Here is a 13,266-nt window from a genome sequence, read left to right as displayed (position 1 = left end):
AGGCCCATCTGAATGAGCTAGAGGCTTCTAATGCAAACACACATTTACATACAGTTTTCTGACCCACTCAACTCCTTCCTGTGTACTCACAACAGTATTAATGACAAAGACTGATTAAAGATTACAGATTACAGATTACAGCCATGCTTTATCATCCATCACAGTGACTGAGTGCTTTAATAACCACTACAGACCTTTTGGATGTGAGGGGCTTTTGTTGTTGTTCCTGTCTGAAGGCATCTTTTGAATGTGAAATAGCAGCAAAACTAATTGCAGTTGCTTGTGTAAAAGTGCAATTGCTGGCAACACCAAACACAGGTTATAATTTTATCAGAAATATTTCTCAGGATCATTTTTTTTAATTATGACTTCCATCTGATGAGAAGTTACTGTAGCAACTATTATGGTAGAAAACAGTGTAGTAATTATGTAATAACGCATGAATAACCTGGTAAATTGACATAACTAGTATTTTACTAGTCTGTAATTAACTATATTGTTCTTCAGTCTGATTGTGTGATTCGGGCTTGTATATAACTTTTTGATCGGATGCATTGTTTCCGTGTAGCAATGTTTTTTTTTTTTTGCATATTTTTTTTTTCATATGACAATCTACTGTACTTCTGCTTGACCGAAAAACACTGTTTCACATATACTATCTCAGAGCAAGCCCCCAAGCATGAATTCAGTGTGTTGCACTGATCTGCACTCATCTGTTTGTCTTTTTTCTCCATTCCTTGTTTCTCCCATAGACTCTCATTCATTTTTGTCCCCAACAAAGCCTTAATCTTTTTTCTGACAGACAGCAAAGTATATGTCCTCACTCAGGGCAGAACTTCAAGCTCTAATCCACAGCCATACTGACCTGCACTCCCCTATGTGTCGTTTTTTCATCCCTCCTTCCTCTCAAAGACTCCTATTCATTTTCAACAACATGTAGCTACCACTTAGCAACTCCCTATGAATAACTTAAGAAGCATCGCATACACTGTGGCAACTGCCTAGCAACAATTTAGCAGCCACACTGGCTACTATAGCAACTACCTAGCAACATCTTAGCAAGCACCTGGAATACAATACCAAACCTCTAGGAACACCATAGCAACCACATTTGCTACCTTAGCAACCACCTAGCAACTCCTTAGCAACCACCTTGGATACCATATAAACCACGTAGCAGGAAGTGGGAACCATTTAATCTGTGCAACTATTCTGCATTTCCTTTAATAAATGCACATTTCTAGTTGACTTATAAATACAATTCTAATTCCAAAAAAGTTGGGACACTATGTAAAATGTAAATAAATGTAAATAAAAACAGAATGCAATGATGTGCAAATCTGTTAGACCCATATTTTATTCACAATAGAACATTAACTCATTTAGAACTTAACGTAAGAAATACATCTAAAAAAAAGTTGGGACTCTGCATGGGCTCAGGAACACTTTCAGAAATAATTGTCTGTGAAAACAGTTCGCTGTGCAATCCACAAATGCAAGTTAAAGCTGTAAAGAAGAAGCCATATGTCAACATGATCCAGAAACACTGCCATTTTCTCTGGGCCAAAGCTCATTTATAATGGACTGAGGCAAAATAGAAAACTGTTCTGTGGTCAGATGAATCAAAATTGTCCTCTGGACTCAAGAGGAGAGGGACCATCCAGCTTATTATCAGCGCATAGTTCAAAAGCCTGCATCTCTGATGGTCTGGGGTTGTGCCTATGGCGTGGGCAGCTTACACATCTGGAAAGGCTCTATCAATGCTGAACAGTATATAGAGGTTTTAGAACATGTGCTCCCATCCAGACAGCATCTCTTTCAGGAAAGGCCTTGCATATTTCAGCAAGACAATGCTAAATCACATACCGCATCCATCACAACAGCATGGCTTTGCAGAAGAGGAGCCCGGATGCTGAACTGGCCTGCCTGCAGTCCAGACCTTTCACCAATAGAAAACGTTTGGCGAATCATGAAATGAAAAATCCAATCAAAAAAGACCCAGGACTGTTGAGCAGCAAGAATCCTACATCAGACAAAAATGGGATAACATTCCTCTCCCAAAACTCCAGCAATTGGTCTCCTCACTCCCCAGACATTTACAGACTGTTGTTAAAGAAGAGTGGATGCCACACAATGGTAGACACGGCCCTGTCCCCGCTTTTTCGAGATGTGTTCTATGTTCTATTGTGAATAAAATATGGGTCTGTGAGATTTGCAAATCATTGTATTCTGTTTTTATTTACATTTATTTACATTTTACACAGTGTCCCAATATTTTTGGAATTGGGTTTGTAGAGGAGATATAGGATTGTGACTTGCATTTGATGAAACGTTACTGTAGTAAATACTAGTAATGTAGTAATTATGTAATTACACATGATTAACACAGTAAATTGAAATGACATAATTGACTGGGAAAAGTTAAGTAAGTCTATGGATTTGGGTTTAATGAGTCTCTATGAAAGTGTGTGCATGTGAATGAGTTAGTGTATTTTAAAGTGTACAGTCATGAGGGATTCAACCAATTAGCTGATTACCAGGTTATTTCCGACCATATTATATCATTTGCTGCACAATTGGGATGTTCTAAAAGCATGTAGTCCCAATGCTCCTCAGTCTTCAGAGCCACATCCACTAAATTAAGGGTCATCTGGATGTCACTTTTGCATAAGGGTAGAGGCTTGCATAATCAGTAAGTGGGTTAGCCGTCAAAGGCCCCAGGAGACAAGCTTTCATTACCAAGAATGAGAGGAAGTGTGCCACCCTGCTGTGTCCACAGCCTGAAAGACTGTCTTTATCAGACAGCAGATCTTTGGCCTTCAGTCATCTTCGTGGACATCCAAGTGGTCTGAATGAAGGACCTAGTCGAAATGGTCTAAAATGATCTGGAATGAAATCTTGTTTTGTTAAATATATGTTTTCACCTATAAATCTAGTCAATGTCAATGCTAGTTTTTTTTAATTTTTTTTTTTTATGAAAATACAAACATGTAGTGCTATTTTTCAATATACTTGTGGACAGTTCCACCATCTGGCCATGCTGCATTCGACTGTGACCAGAAGTGAGAAGCCTGGGATAACTTCATAATGATTATGTATTTACCTTCTTTAAAAAGTGCGCTTTATCGTCAATGTTATAGTTTAACCTATTCTTGTTTTTATACTTTGATTGATCTAAAACAAATGTCATTTAAAAGTAGAGGAGTGTGTTTTCATTACTGTTAATGCTGAGCTCTGAATTGAGAACTTTATCCGAGAAGGAATTACCAGATGAAGCTGTTTTTCCCAGTTGGTGGGTTTTTCCCAGACAGAGCAGGGAAATTTCACGTTACGAGTCATGATGCTACCAAATATGTGCTCTGAGATGAACTTTTGGACAGCTGAACATGTTTGGAGGACAACCAAAGATGCATATGTATGAATCATTGCTGTCCACAAAAAAGTCTCCGTTTTTGCAATTTTTAGGTTTCTGCATATTTTGACCGAAGCAGCTATCATTTACATTGTGTGATTTTCATGATGATTGGATCAAAATAAGTGCCCCAAAACTGCTTTGAATACAATCTCTTTACATTAACTTACATTAAGAGTAAAGAATGTTTTTGCCCTTTCCTGTAAACTTACCATTTTGAAGATTCTTGTTTTTCTTTGGACTACATAGATATTATAGTCATTTTAACCAGTTATATAGATCTGGTCATTATGAGTTCTTTTTACATTGTACAAAGGGTAACTTTTTAAAGTTTGTAAATCATGCAAAAAACTAAAAATTGACCAAAATAAAGATACAAAGCTTTTGAATGACAACAACAATATATATCTAGATTGCAGACAAAGGGGGCACTACTGAAGTCACTAATCCAGTGCCGCTAATTCTTAGGAAGCAAGCATTCCTAATAGATTTACATTGTTTTTCATTCTAATTTATTATCTTTTTCTTTAAGATATGAATCAGAATCAAACTTTTTTTTATTATATCATATATATCCAAATTATATAAAATAATGAATTAGATAGCCTAGATGAGGTTATATTGGTCATTTAAAACTTTTATAAGGATACTTGCAGAAGAAATTGTCTTGTCATGGCCCATAAATTGGGAATTTTTGCAGGGAAACTCAGTACACCTCAGCATTTTGCTGTCCATTACTTGAGAATATGTTGATATTGAGTCCCTAGACAAGCACTCGTTATGTACCTGTATTCACACCTCAAACTGTGTGGTGTTAAGTAGTCTCTAACAGATCTGCTGATGTGGTTTCTGACACATTCTTAGGCACAAATAGGACAAAAGTGTGGATAACGTTCAGGCCTGCTTCTACTGTCTTCCATATGGGACAGACTTTTGTGTAAAACAGTGTCAATTAAGACCGCACTGGTATATCTTCTGTTTGTGTGGCCTGACCCTTTGACTTTCACCCTTCTTTTGTCAATTGATGAGATAAGCCTTTAATACATGACCGCCATTGATTCCACCATTCTCTGATTGAACACCATCTTGTTCATTTCTTCTCAATCACTATGACCTTCAGTCCTCCAGAGACTTCATCAGCTCCATCTTGGGCCGCCCAGCGGGTGGCACGGTCATCATGAGCAAGCTAGCCACTACATTCGTCACAACTAAAATTAGCTGTCCATTCGTTTGGCTGCTTCCCACCGGACGTTTGTCAGCAGCGTGACGACAGCAGGGAAACAGGGGGAAAAAGCTCCTTTTGTAGCGCTTTATTGCCTAGAAACAATCTTCCCTTTCATACTCCCTTGCTTCCTCTTTGACCCACGGCCATTAGTTAATCAATGTGGGCCGGAAACCAACTTGGTGCGGCTGCCTCACCTCTGCGGCAGGCCTGTCATCGCTTTCACAGAGCATCTTTGATAGTCATCCTAAGTCAAATCCTTAAGGAATCGTTTTATCTAAGCTGAGGGATGTATTTAAATACATTGCATTGAGGCTGTTAATGGGTCCATATCACTTTTTAGCAACCCTATTACATAACATTAAAATAACAATACCATTAACATGTCATGGAAGCTGTCATTCGCCATTGATAGCCAAAACAGATGTTATAATGTGTGACTAGAGAGAAAGCATGTGATAGAAGCTGTTATAACATGAATTATTATTATTATTATTATTATTATTATTATTATTATTATTATTATTATGGCAGCTGTCATGGTAACATTAGACTGTTATATTACTGAATGTGATTTGTCATGTCATCTGCCATAACATGTTTATGGCATGGTTGTGTAAATGTTGTGGAGCAGGTTTCAAGAAAATTGATATACAAAAGAGTCTGATGTTCTTTGTCATTACTGTTCATTTTTCAAAATGCATTATTTAATTTCCAGTCCATATTTGGGAAAAAGCTGTAAAATAGCTTAATTTTCCTTGCAATAAATCATTTTTGTGATCAACTCATTTACATATACCCACTCATTCAGCCTACAGCAGTTTAGCTCTGCCTATTTATGCTGAAGTTATGAGATGTGTTATCTGTGCATCAGCAAAAACACACTGAATCTGACATTTTCAATTCTGATTTGAGACGCTTTCATATGTGGTACTGAACAGTCTGAACAGCCAGATCGGAATTCATGTGGCTTTTACGTCAGTCCTACTTGACATTCATCATCATTTTGTGCTGCTGAGACCTCATAAACATTTAGGCTGATGTGTTTATGCAAAAAAAAATTAGAGGAGACTCATCCAAACCCCTCTGTGTTTGAAGAGATTTCGAAAGAAATAACTGAACGTAGGAGAATGAGGCTGCTGTGTCAAAGAACAGTTAAAAGTCTGAAAGCAAAGGTTAAAGAATCTGAAGACGTGAACCAAAGAAGTGACCGCGCCCTTTTTACAGCGAGCTCGAACACATTCTGGGTGATGAGCCCAGCTGTCAGTCAGTGAAGCTTCGTGATGGCTCCTGTGATGCTGGTGAAGATGAAGCTGGTCCTCCGGGAGCGACTGGCGTTCGTTGGCAGTCATGATTGTTTTCCTCTGGATGAGCCACGTGAAGAAACGTGAAGCATTTTTCTTTTGTGCATGTGGGTCAGTTTAGGAGCTGACCTGTTCAGACTGATGTTGCATATAGGCTACATTTAGAAGATATTGTGAACAGCCAAACAAACAAATCAGATTTGGTGAGAAAATCAGATTTGGGCCACTTTTACCTGCTGTGTGAACATAGCCATAGTAGTACAGAGCCAATGGAGGTACGAAGCCACACAAACGTTGCCATGGAGACAAAAAATTCGATTTTGTGGTGCAAAAATCGACAATTATTAGAGGAGAGCTTAATCAGTGTAGGTTACTTATTTAGGGTGGATAAAGTCAGAAGAAAACTGTGGACACTTTTGTTGTTGCATAACACTGGGATCATCTGTAACTCAAATATAAGATGTTTGGAGTCAGTGGTTCCAGTATCCAGTTAATTCCACCATTTATTCGACAGCTTGGGAATATTGAACTCTTGACTGCTTACCGCTGTGGTCTGTGGAACGTTGTCACTTGCGGAGGCAGAACTTCCCATTGCTGCTTCATTGAAAATAATGGAAGTGTAAATTCACTGAAAGAATTTACGCAAACAGCCTCTGAGGCTGAACTCGTGGGTGTGGAATCATCACCACTTTTATGACCAAATTCAAATATGCCACTGATGTAAAAGTCCAGGAAACCTTTGGCGAGTTAGCAAACGTCTACACTGGTGACAATTACCAGGTGCAGTATCTGTAAAGTGTCTCAGTTTCTGAATCAGAATTAGTTATTTGCTCATGGTTAAAAGGTCAACCCACTGTGCGCCAGAGCTGTTGTAGCAATTTGCTGACGGAAGAATGATGTCATCATTTTAGCTCAGTTTGTTTCAATGTCTTGTATAAGTTATTAATAAACCAAAAAAAAGGTCATGAGCAATTGAGGTAGTGCCAAACAGCTCAAGGACAGGAGAGAGTTCTTACTGCCAAAGCATCTACGCAATTGATTCCCATGTGGCATTAATAATATTAATAACTTTCCGGTCGTAGTTCACTTTACAGCTAAAGCCAGCCTGAGCACTTTACTACAGAGCCAAAAGTAATATAAAAGAAACTTAACTGCAAATACATCGGATAAACAAAAAATAGACTGTTCAAGTGCCCTCTTGGTCGACATGTATTACAAATGTGTTTTATGTGGCCATTATGGCCAGATCTGTTTCAGCTCAGTGTCGCCCTGTGAATAGAGCTTGTGATCTGCTTGGGTTCAATGAAATTCATTGCTCTTGGGCACCCCCTCCAGTGCAGTACCCCTGCCTGTACCCTGTCATAGATGTGCCCTCCACCGCAGCGCTGGACCTAAGCACTGATAATGTCTATAAGAAAACGCCACATTGCATGAAGTGACTATTTTGAAAAACAACCAAGTATAATGTTGGTAGGAAGGGGTGTTAATGAAGGGGCTTGCATGGGGTTCAAATCCCTGTTTTGGCAGTTATCAGGGATGGGTCATCTTGCAACACCCCTGGAAGCAAGAGTCTTTGGAGACCCCCCACACGCTGCAATAATGAGTAAATTGTTGAATATATATACAATGTCCAACCTTTTCGTTAACTACACCTACTTCAATGTGCACCATTGAATTGTCCATTTTATCAGCTCCACTTACCACTTGAAATCAATTTGTTTCTCTGCATGCTTTGTTAGCCCCCTTTTTTTCCCTGTTCTTCAATGGCCAGGACCCCCACAGTTAAACATCAGCATTTTTTGGTTGTTGTTGTTGTTGTTGTTTGTTTGTTTGTTTGTTTGTTTTTGATTTTTTAGCATTGTACAACTTTATCCATCTTTTGTTGCCCCCGTCCCAACTTTTTTGCAATGTTTCTGGCATCAAATTCAAAATGGGCCAACATTTCCTAAAACCAATAAAATTTCTCTTTTTTTTACTTTTTTGGAGATGGGGTTGTACATTATTTTATTTTTTATTATGATTTTACATCATAATAATAACAATACCAACCATTCAGATAAAACACTAAAGTGCATTCTATCACTGTAAATGAACAAAAGCCATGTTATACGACAGTATGACAGAAATGTAATCATTTTTAGAAAATAACTGACCATCAAATCGCACGGTACTTTGACAGTAAAAATACTTTTTTACTCTGTACAGTTGTTATAGCACATAAGTAAATAACTCACTGTGGTGGTACTCTTAAGGCTATATCTTCATCATCTTTTTATTTTAACACTCAAAAAAGTTACATATATAAATGTTTGCTCTGGGAAAGTGAGTGTTCCTTAAACCCCACTTAAGGTTCACAAATGGACCTTAATATGTTTTACCGTTGAGGGTACATTTACAGTGTTTGTACACTAGGGGACTGTAATTTACTCACATTTACTCACATACCTTCTTTTCTGAAAAGCTGGTCATATTGACCTTATGACCAACACACAATATGACCAGTGATTAGTTCTGTCTTTTGTTTTGTTTTGTTAATCTAATCTCCATTAAACTGTTTTGGATGCACCAAATCAAGACTACTGTACATGAGCGAGTCCAGACAGGCTAGATGCTCATAGCCTTTGGCTCAGTTATGTAATTAGCTCTGTAGTTTGTTTGTTTTTAGCACAGATCTGCAGAATTCACAATGACTATTTAAAAGCTGAGCTGAAGGAGGAAACAAGCTCAAAACAAGCAGCCGCTAAAAGATCAGAGGCTATGTTTTTATCTGTTGATCTCGAAGTCACTTAGCCATAGTCTTTATTTAGCACGTTGGGGCTTCTTGTTCGCTTTGGCTTTGGTGCGAGTTTATTTTCTTTCTTTATCATCTTGCCTCATGGTGCTGATTCTCTCTTCAGATTGTGACTCATGTCTCTGATGTGTTTCAGTCTGAACCTGCCTCATGATTAACCCTGAAAGGGCACTGCCCTACATCCCCTGAGAAAATGCCCCTCAGAAAGCCCAAGAACACAGCTCGGTTCTCAGAAAAGTGCTTCAGAAGAGATTGTTATCTACTCATTCATGACTTTTTTGCTTCCTGTGGTGCGTGGGCACCAGCTTGTCATCCAGATTTCATTCATAAAGAACATCTTTGTTCGTGTAGCTGAGCTTAAAAATAAAGCCATGAACGTATCGTCATGCTGTGGATTCTGGCCTTAAAGCAGGAGTTTTGGGTAAAATCAAATTTATCCCAAATGTAACTGATCAGCCAAGATATGTGTGGTGTCTGGAGCTCTTCTTTGCTCTAAAGCTATGAAACTAGATGAGCTAACAATTCATGGAAGCTGTACAGAAGCCTCAACAGCTAAACATGCCACATTTTTCAGCGTTTAGTGTGCCTTTTTTACAGAATCCATTCGTTTCCTTGCTTTCAGTTCTTTGAAATATCTACAGAGATGTTTTTTCCAACCCTTCACAGTTCAGTCTTTGAAGTCGGTTGCATTTTTTGCTTCTCACAATCCAATTAATCCCAAATACACTCAACGATGCTGAGGTCTGGACTCTGGGGTGGCCAGTCCATTGTTCTGAGAACAAAAGCTAATTCTTTGATCATTGATCATTTTGGTCTTCTCAACTGTCTGCTTGGGGCCGTTATCTTGATGTAGAATGAAATTCTTCCCATTCAAGCACAGTCCAGAGGGTATTGCTTTTCAACATCCATTTTGCCTTTAGCCCTCTCAAGTCAATGATGTCATAAGCAGCAATAAAGTATGTCATAGATAAAAGAATGAACGTTACTTGAACACTGTATGCTAGAGACGTACTTTCATTTTGCCCAGATGAGTAGTGTTATTCTGGCAACAGGTCAGGAACACAGCCTCTGATTGATCAACAGACTCGGCCCAAGGTGTCAGTGCATCAGTCACACTAACAACAACTCTTTTCAACTGGGAGAAACGTATAATTCTTCAAAATAAATTCAGCATTGGATTTGTCATTATGGATTTATTTTACAAACTCATAGATAGATAGATAGATAGATAGACAGACAGACAGACAGACAGACAGACAGATAGATAGATAGATAGATAGATAGATAGATAGATAGATAGATAGATAGATAGATAGATACTTTATTGATCCTGAAGGTAATTTAGCAGCCAGTATCAGTCACACAACACAGGGCAGTTATAATAATAAGGGTAAAACAATATAAAAAGAAGAATATATACAAAAAAAAAAAATATCTACAGGCATATATACAAATATAAATATACAAAAATCTGCAATAAGATCTATAACCTGAGATCAAAAGGCAGTGGAATAATGACTGTACAAGGAGGCGCAGGTAACAGCACATAATGACAATACTGAATAAATATGTGCAGATATTGGTACTGAAATAAAGTGTCCAGGTGTGAAGCGTCCAGATGTGCAACATGTGTGATAAGGTGTGCAGAAAGTGCAATATGTACAGTAAGGTGTCCATTCGTGCAGGTGCATAAAATAAACCGATGATTTAGCATGAGATTCAGATTCAGTCCTCATCTCTCCTCTTCCCCAAATAAAAAAACACTGTACTTTTCAGAGTCTAAATGCTGTCCCATTGGTGGTTCTCTCAAGGCTATGTATTCAGTACTGTTCCTTAGACAACATAGATGTGCAGTACTCCATTAATTGTTTAATACTTTAAAAAGTTACAGACATAAACTTTTGCTCTGGGAAAGTGAATATACCTTAAACCACACCTAAGGTACATAAATGGACCCTGATATGTTTTACCTTTGAGGGTACATTTACAGTGTTTTTACACTGGGAGGCTTTACTCGTATAGTACCACATAATAACATATAAAACATGGAGAAACGTATAATGAATCAAAATAAATTCAGTGTTGGATTTGTCATTATGGATTTATTTTACAAAGTCTCCAAATTTTATTTTTAAATTTAGACTTATCAATCCATAGAACCTTTACTGAACATCTAAGAAATCCAGTTTGGGTGCTTTAGTCCAAATGTTCTTCTTGTTGTCTGTTTCTTGTCCTCAGTGAGGGCTTCTTAACCCTCTATTGCACAGTGTTGCCACATGGCAACAATAACTTTTTCTCAATTTTACTAAAAAGCAGTCTAAAATCTGTGTTTTCCTATTTAATTGCAGAAAAAGCATCGTTTACTTTGAGAAGACGAAAGCTTTATGACATCACACGACCATGAATTCTTGTTATGATGTTGTTATTACCCGATATTCAAAATACCAATTGAAATTGTATTAATTTCCAATATTTGTAAATATTGGGTTGTACATTTCACTAAGTACAAGTTGAATTTGTTGAGTCTTGTTTTCAATAAAAGGATGTTTTTAGATTTCATAGTACTAGATATTATGGTGCTATGGTACGATTGCGCATTGTTGCCATATGGCAACAATTTACCAAATACACCACTTTAAAAAGAACAAATATATTTTTTTTTCTAATATTTCCATTATTAAGCAATTTTAAATAATACAAACACATTAAAACATTTTTATTATGTTTAAGTTATAATTTATGCAATAGAGGGTTAACAGCTACACCTTCTTTCAGACCCATAGTGCTGAGTCGTCTTCTTACAGTGGAAGGATGGACAGAAACATCTGTGGATGATTTCAGATCTGAAGCAGCTTGATTTTCTCCTCTCTCTCAAAGATGAAAGCTTTAGTTGCTGTTTATCTTATGGGGGTAGTGTTGGTGATCTACCAGATCTTGCAGGTGGTTGTTGTCTACATCAGTTTTGGAATCTCCTGGTTTTCCTTTGACTTTCCCCTTCCTTGTGCAAATCTCAGAATCTCAGAAATATCTTCTGAAAAATGAATAACTTGCATTTAATGTGTGTTTTTACTGGAAATTTAATAAATAACAGGTTTAAGTGAGGTCAGTTACTGGTATTGGATGATCCCTTCTGGATCAAAACACTCCAAATCATTCCAAAGGTGCACCCTTACTCCATAGAACACAGTTCCACTGCTCCACATCCCACATCTAGGAGGCTTTATACCCTTATGCTGATGCTTGGCATTAAAGCTAATCCAACATGTAATCAAAGTAACTCACCAATTAGCAGCTTCAAAGCTAAATTGTCATACATAACAGAATAGAAATGCTACATTTGTAAGAACTAAAAATAAAGTGCCCTTATTCTTAATGCAACTCCCATAGCTTAAAATGTACATAAATCTGTGTTACCTGTATGTAAGTTGTTGCAATTCAATCATAGTAATATTGGATTACCATGCTAATCGTTCTTTTACATTACGCTACTAGACTCTTCTAGAATAACATGGCTTTCTGCACAAAAAACAGCTCAGATTCCCTCCCCCACACAGTGTTAGCCTATAAGCGCTTGGCATATGCTGAGAATGCTGGGGCTTTTTCAGGATTTGATAGCAGATGAGCAGGATGAGTTAGCATTTGCGTAACAGTGTGGCTTTAACCTCATAGAGGATGGGACGATTTAAGCCTTTTGGAATGAATGGGCAATAAACAGGTTATGTAAAAAGCAGGGAATTCCGCCCACTGGGGCCCCAGAGTGATGCAAATTTAAGCTAATCGTATTTTCTGGTCGTTTCTGGAGTGCATTCGATTTCGGATCAGGGCTGCTTGCAGAGAGGGATGTCAGAGCAGGACGTTGGTCAAATCTCTTTGAATATTGTAAGATTAATAAGTGTCTAAAATACAGGACTGTGGCAAAACCAGAGACCACCCTTTGTTTACTTCATTTCCAGCCAAGATTGCCATCAAGTACAAGTTATTAGGGTAGAAGTAATCTGCATTAAAAAGGGGGAAGTCAGAGTTTCCAAAAGTGTCAAGAGAAGAAAGAGACTTTGCTGTAGAATACCAAAAACTGGACATCTCAGAAGATTTTATGGACGGATGAATCCAAATTTGTAATCGAGATTAACCTCTCAATTACAACCTCTCAATCTTTAATTGGAAAGAAAATCAGTTTACATTGAAATAATGCCATCCAGACTGCTGAGCAGATGCTGGTGTTCTAAGAACAAGGAACTGACCATGCTAGACACCCCAGACCACAACATCAGGTCATCAAGTCAAGACCAACTTTTAAAACTGAACTTTGGAGGTGTGGAAAAACATTCCTGCAGATTTCTTTAAAGCAGAAAGTGAGTCTCCTGAAAAGGATGGAAGCTGTAATAAAGGTAAAGAGCAGACACACTGAATACTGGAAGTCTGGGGCCGGATTCATGAAATTGTCTTATAAAGGAATTTTTAAGAAAAAAGTTACGAGAAACTGTTATTCTTAAAATAACTTCTTAAGAATTCTCTTATTTTCTTTTCTTATTATTTT

This window comes from Colossoma macropomum, unplaced genomic scaffold (assembly GCF_904425465.1).
Source record: "Colossoma macropomum unplaced genomic scaffold, Colossoma_macropomum, whole genome shotgun sequence".
Taxonomy (NCBI): domain Eukaryota; kingdom Metazoa; phylum Chordata; class Actinopteri; order Characiformes; family Serrasalmidae; genus Colossoma; species Colossoma macropomum.
The sequence above is the reverse complement of the archived record's forward strand: the minus strand, read 5'-3'. Positions refer to the sequence as shown.